The sequence below is a fragment of the Montipora foliosa genome, chromosome 9 (assembly GCF_036669935.1).
Source record: "Montipora foliosa isolate CH-2021 chromosome 9, ASM3666993v2, whole genome shotgun sequence".
Taxonomy (NCBI): domain Eukaryota; kingdom Metazoa; phylum Cnidaria; class Anthozoa; order Scleractinia; family Acroporidae; genus Montipora; species Montipora foliosa.
In genome coordinates, this window is record NC_090877.1 from 45,806,076 (window position 1) to 45,813,433 (window position 7,358).

At 39.3% G+C, this 7,358-nt stretch overlaps 1 protein-coding gene across 1 annotated transcript in view; it reads right to left on the bottom strand.

Annotated features, from left to right (window-relative positions):
* The window catches only part of LOC137971147 (collagen triple helix repeat-containing protein 1-like), a 17,546-nt gene extending 10,809 nt beyond the window's left edge, over positions 1–6,737 (bottom strand). Inside the window, exon 1 of the mRNA XM_068817893.1 lies at positions 6,650–6,737. The gene's annotated coding sequence lies outside the window, so the exon portion shown is untranslated. The remainder of the gene's footprint in view (positions 1–6,649) is intronic.
* Positions 6,738–7,358: the final 621 nt, after the last annotated feature.

Below are 7,358 nucleotides of genomic sequence, written 5' to 3' on the forward strand. Positions count from 1 at the left end.
ATTCCCCTGGCAATTTTTTGGGAACGATGCCTAGGGGCGATACCCTGAAGGTTTCAAAGGGAGGCGAATCAAACGGACCTACAATTCTGCCCGCTGCGAGCTCTTTTGACAATTTATCATTTACGCTAGTAGGATTGGCCATGGCGCTCTTCAGATTTGGGGATCGGATTGCAAGGAGAGAACCTAAATATCGTATTGAAAAACCGTGAAGAAAGCCTTGAATAAGATAGTCCGAGGTTACGTTGTTATAACCCTTAAGATAAAAGGCGAGACGGTCGGGCCTTACCGGTGTTGGCCCGCGGCTCAGCAACCGATGTTCGTCCCTGACTGTCACTCCCAGAGGGTATGCTAGGGGCTGCATTGTTCGGGTTACTGTGCGCTCTGTTAGCGCTGCATTGGCTTGCGGGATGGACTGCCCCACACTTGAAGCAGGAGTGTTTGAAATTGCAGCCCCTGCAGAACTGACCGGAATGAAATCTCCAACAAACCCCTCTGGGAAAGGACTGAAAGGGACGTTGGTTGGGCCGTCTAGCTCGAAAATCATAGTTGGAATTTTGGCGTGAGGTGATGAGGGAGCTATGCATAGCCTGGTGCCATAATTCCCAAGCCACGTTAACCCATGGGTATCGGTCAGGTTTAGACTGGCGAAGAAATCGGAACTGCTCGTCATAATATCGCCAGTTGCCTTGTTTTGCTGCAATGTCCCTGACCACCTCACAGTACTTCATCAGAGAACTTATCGCATTAGGAACCCTAATGGTATAAACGGCTACAAACACATTAAATGCAGTCACCCATTGATCAATGGATAAACCGCGCCGTTTGGGTTTAACGTGTTCAAGGCAAAGACTAGGCTGATCATGGCTATGAGTGACAGATAATCGATATTTGGACTCCTCCGGTGCTACAGAGAGGAGAGACGCGAAGTCAACGTATTCGTTGGCCCATATCTTTGCCTTGACACGATCCGAGACGCGAGACTCGAGGTCAAAAGTGACACTGGAAAACGTGTCGTCCGGCTTCTCGGACGCAAAGGTTAGCCTACCCGGAGCCACGGCGTTCGTCAGTTCTGCAATCTCCCTCGAGGCGGCATCTTCAACCACGGTGGGCTGTGGCATGGACGGATTACTAATCCTTTGTTCGCCAACTGCGGGAGAGATATTTAGGATGCCAAGGCCGGCTGACTGTAAGGCCCCCGATATCGCGGTGGAAATGATCTCACCCAGGACTGTGGGGCTGAACTGAGGAGTAGGCGTTGTGCTCTCAGGCAAGGACGCTGACTGACCCTCTGATCGCCGCTGTTTCACCGCTACCGCAGGTGTGGTACGTTTTGATGACCGGCGCTTAGAGGCTCGTTTAGGAGGCATGCTTATGAAAAATTGAAATTATATTACTCAAGCGTATATCCTGATAAGACGCTGCGAAGCTCAAAATTAGTGGGTGTGCTTCCCTTGCCCTACCAGACTGGAAGCATGTAAGCCAATGAATCAAATGCCACAAATAAATCAGGATAAAGAGATCCGAGACATTCAGTAAAGGCTAATGCGAAAGCCAATGAATGTCAAGTACATATAGAAGCAGGCAACATAACAAAATCAGAAATCCGAGACATTTCAAAAGGGATAGTTGTCCTATAATGGCCTAAGTGTGTTGGGCACACTATTGCAGTATACCAATAGCCGCCAGGTGATAACACACTAATTACGCCATAAATGTCAAGTGCAATACAATCCGAGACATTTCAAGGACTATAAACGTCCTATAATGGCCTGAGTGTGTTGGGCACACTAATGTAGTATAACAATAGCCGCCAGGTGATAACACACTAATTACGCCAAAAATGTCAAGTGCAAGTAATCACAAATTCCAATATAATAGCCTGCGAAAACTGTATACATGATTAGGATGCGTATATTGAATATTTTGTGGTACCGCCGATAAAAAATCACGAGGGCGACAATGGCCCATGACGATTGACTTAATCGACGGACACACCCACTAACTTTACAGCCTTCAAAACAGCTCCCCGAATACTACGCGTAAATTTATAGTAACCTAAATTGTTTAGATGGACCCCATCAGGTAAATAAAGGTCTCGTTTGCAGTTCCAGAAACCTCGGTGTCTCCAGTAATAACAAAAAGGCAAATGTTCTAGCACTACATTAAGATATTGATGGAGCTGGCCCACTTTATAATTAAACTCCACTGAGTCCCGCGTACGTCGCCGCAGAACTTGGCCTACTACAACAATTTCAACTGAGTGTATATCATGTAAATCTCGAACTAAATTTTCTAGCTCTGAGCCAACGGTCTCAGGTGCGAGCTTAACAAGATCATTCGACCCAAGCTCTAAAATAATGATCTTGGGAGCAATTTGACGTACGACTTCTAAGTCAAACTTACGAAATTTCTCGATTGTGCGGCCCCCAACGCCATGAAAATGAATATCCGCAAGATCACTAAGGCTGGTAAACGCATGCTTGTGCCGCTTCTTCTGCACGAACGCCGCTAGTCGGTGAACAAAAGAGTGCCCGATTATTAGCACGCGATGTTTAGCCATAGAGGTAGAAAAAAGAGCGGGCACTAACAGCAAGGTAAACCGAAGCTTACCGATAGCCAAAATAATGATAAACACCCTTATTTGAGTAAAAGTTAGGGCTACAAAAGTTGAACTTCCCTGTTTCCAACGAAAGAAAGTGAAGTAAGCCTCGAAAGCTAAACAGCTAACACGATCGGCGCTGGCAGAAAAAGGGGCGAGTGATAGCAGAGGTCACGAATTTGTAGCTCTCTCCGCGTGTGGTGTAGCCCATTATCGTTATGGCTATCAACCTCTGCAGCTTGTACCATAAGATAAGATAAGGCCCCGCCCCTGCATAAAACCCATTATCGCGTCAAGACAATAATGGGCCATTTTTGCTTAAAGTAGGAAATGTGAACAATATACATGTAGCTTTTGGTCAAGATAACAGATGTGATCCAAAACATTAGTTTTGCTTGTAATAGCAAAATGATTAAAATGTGATTTTACACTGTTCTTTAATCAGGCCAGAGGTGAATGCTTTTCCATCACTTTTTTTCTCAAATTAGCAAATGTAATCAAAGAATCTGTTTGGCATTTTCCTTGAGATGGAAGATGACATACCCTTGAAACTCTGTTGATTGAATACTGCAACAACCATTTCAATAATAAAATAAAGCAGGTTTCATTATCTAAACATATGCAATAAAATGTCACATTCTCAATTTTGACCATTAATAATACAAGTGCAAATTGAGATGGCAATTAAATAGCTCTGAAACTTGGATGGACATACAGTATTTGCAGTATATTCATGAAGCTGTTTTATTGCCCTTTAGACAGTGCCTCCATACAATGAAACTCAAAGGTGAATTATTCCTTAGAAACTAATGCCGAAACTAATCCATTCTCATAATGCACCTGAAATACAAATGTTACATGCAAAAGAATGTAGGTAAGGTAAATAAGATGATAGAATTACTCAACGTTTTCTTCAAATTCGTGGCCGAAACAGACACTGTACCCTGATGCAGAAATTAGTGACAACTTAATGCAATACAACTAGCAGCAAATTATCACTCATCTTAATAAATAATTGACTTGCGTTGCTGTAAGTTCCTAATTATGATAGATATACAGGTATTTAAATCCAAAATTAATTTTAATTAGTTACATTGTTTAGTTCGGAGCAACGATAATATAAGGTATATCAAAGGCCTCTGTCAATTATTAGTCATCTCTTTAAATTGTTGAAATCATTTTGCCTTTCTATACATGTAGTACTTTGGAAATGTAACCTGCAGAAGCGGTTTCATTTTGCCTCAAATACCATAGCTTTTGTTTTTGCCAATACAACAATTCATTTGGATGAATGCACATTTTGAATCCCAAAAGCATAACAAAATATCCCTTACGGCAGTAAACTTGGCAATGTTAAATCCAACGGGGAAGTTAAGGCTGAGTTCAGATACCAAACATTTGATTGGGATTTAATAAAAACTTAGGCTGACCTTAGGACAACATAATAACTGCCATATAATACGTCACACGTATGTACTGTATATGCACAGTATACTTCCATATAAGAAAAATTCAGTATCTAAATGGAACCTACCTGAAAGTTTAAATAGCAGCTAGGAGAATGACTCAGCCATTTCACATTGATCCATACGCTACATTGTATTTTCATGTAATTGATTTAAGTTATTAGGCTTGGTATCTGAACTGCGGCCAATACTATTATCAAACAACTTACACTAATGATGCACCAACCACAAACTGTGGTGAACATTTTGTTAGGCATTGTTTGAAAGCAAGTTCCTATAGTAGTGTACTTGAATCTAAGTTCTTCAAACACGTTTATCTACAGAACCAGATGGAAAATACTTCACAGTATGCTATAACAAATTGACTGCATGTTTAGACCTACTTTACAAGTCACATCCAACCATATAAGGCGTGCCATCCGCCAGTTCAAATGGAGAATACTACAAATTAAAATGCTATAACAAATTAACTGCATCAGTGATTACACCTACAGTACTTTACAAGTGACACCGAACTGTATAAGGAGTGCCACCAGCCAGTTCAGATGGAAAATACTAAAACTAGTATACTATCATCATCATCATCATCAACATCACTATGACAAATTAACTGCATGGTTAGACCTACTTTAAAAGTTAGATCGAACTGTATGAGGTGCGCCACCCGCCAGTTCAGATGGAAAATACTACAAATTAGTGTACTACAATATGACAAATTAACTGCATGGTTAGACCTACTTTACAAATTACATTGAACTGTAGGAGGCGCGCCACCCACCAGTTCAGATGGAAAATACTACAAATTAGTATATTATGACAAATTAACTGCATGGTTAGACGGACTTTACAAATTACATTCAATGAAGAAGAGAAGCACATTCGGTTATGGTCGTTGCGGGTTTCTTGAGATAATTTCTTCAGTTGTTTAGGTAAACTTTATTTTCAAATGAATGTGTTTATTCGAAGCAGGACTACAGAAGCTATCGGGTAATAAATACATCCCTATTATGCATACTATTCAGAGCCAAAAAGCATTGGACAATTATTTTAAATGCCCCTTGTTGTAAACCTTGTACGGTATAAAAACAACTTTAGGATTTAAAATTTCTTTAAAACAAATTGAAAATTGGCTAAGGCTAGCTCAACAAGCTCTGGATAGGATGTGTTTAACTAAGAATTACAAATTGTTGAAGTCTGCCGTAGTTCAATAAAGTTTAGTACAACATTTTAAAATTGGTAAAATTAAGGCCAAAGAATCAGTGGATAAGAATCCGAGAGTTCTGGTTAAAAAAATATAAGAGTAGTTCCTTATTTATCAATGTTTTTTTTATATCATCGCATGCGTTTCACTGTCATCACTATTGCGTTTCGTTTAAGGAGGCTCGAACGGGTTTCAACACTTAGAAGACACTCTATTTAGATCGATCACTTAACAGAAAAGTTAAGGTACCATATGAAACACCGATTATTTCCAAACAAGATGTGACCATTACTGCAATGTAATAAGTTATGTTAGAAACGGGAAAGCACAGCAAAAACACCCTATACTTTGGAGTTAGATGCTCATATTTCAAAAGCGAACTTAGTGACCCCCCTTTTGTGTTGCTGAAAAGTGATTAGAAGGCCGCGACGAAACTTTCGGCACAGTCTAAAAAAATTCCATCTAGAGGATTCAGAGCTACCTTCAAAAAATCACGTAATTAATTATAAGGTGGCTCTGAATACATTAGACAGAATGAATCACTTCAAACAAAGGTAACGTTAGCGGTCACTTAATTGCTTCCCACAGCACAAGTGTTTGCTCATTTAGTTATTAGATGAATGATGATCCTCAGGCTTTAAATTAGTTAGAAAAGAAACACCAAAAACGGTTATGCGCTATTTTTGTAGAATTTCTCAAGACCGTAAAAGTACACTACGGTACAGTACAGTAGGGTACTTGAAAACATTCTGAAATAAGCCTTTTATAGAAAGGGAGAGCTATATATTTTCTCGTAAGTGTTAAATACTTGTTGAACGAGCACAAGGTATGTGATTGGAGAAATATAGCGGTATTACACACTCCAAAAATGGTTCAACGGTTTTTTACATCACACCATCTTATGCGAATTAAATGGGCCTCTCAGCCTGGAAAAGAACCGATTGACTTAAGTACTAAAGTGAGCTTGATTTTAGCGTCATTTTTTTTCACGTTGTACTACACCCCGGCGGTGGTTTCAGCGTACCCTAAAACTTGTGAAATCAGTTATTGCACCATTTGCCGCTTAAGAATTTTGTTAGCAATTGCCGCAAAATGCGTAACGAACAACGGAGAAAATGAGAGAATTTTTTTCGCCCGCACGAGTCAGTTAAACTCAATACAGTTTCCTGAAAAACGAGGCATTGAATAAGGTGTTAATAAAATTTGTGCCTAGTTGTATTTCTCCTCACATAAAAGGAACGTAAACAGGTTTTGATTCCCATGAAAAAAAAAAGGTTTGCACCAAAAAAGCTCGTTAACAATTAAGAGGAGAAGTTAAGGTAGTTGGAAAAAGACAAAAATGCATTTATTGCCTGTCAATGGAACAATTATTCCAAAACCTACCTTTTCCGGAAAATTGTTTGGCTGTTAGTGCAGAGATGAATAGTTTCAACGCTAAGAACTTTCTCCTCTGTGACAATGCGAATTGTGCTTGACGGTATATAGTTGTTCTACCACAGGGAGTTTTATGTTCTTAATAAATTATTTCAATAAAATGCTTGCGATGGATCAGCGTTCTCTTAGCAACAGTCCAAAACAGGGACAGCGATGATGAAAAACACTGTCACTGTTATGTACAGGCATACAAAAAACAGTAGCTCCTAGTTTTGCCTCCAAATGCTTTCAAAACTGCATTTCCTATAGAGGGGCCGTCTTCTGGAACGCTAAAGGACGATGAAATCGATCGATACTAGAGTGCACAGACATGAAATCCTTTTTAAAAAAATGTTGTTAATTGTCACTCTTTTAAGGATTTAATTTCAATATTTTAGCCGTACAAATAATCAACAACAGATCTGAGAATTGTATATATTTTAAACTATTAACTCAATTTAACAAAAGTATATCTTTTATAAGAATGATTTTTATCCTTTAGTTGTAGCTTTTTTAATTATTCGTAGCAATTGTATCTTTTTATTTACTATATGACCCCACAAGCTTGTTAGCTTTGAATATTTTTATCGTGTATAAATAAAGGTTGTATTTGTATTGTTATAGCTGCAAGTCGCTTTTCTTTAAATTAGTAGCCTGTAATTCAATGGTATGCTCTACG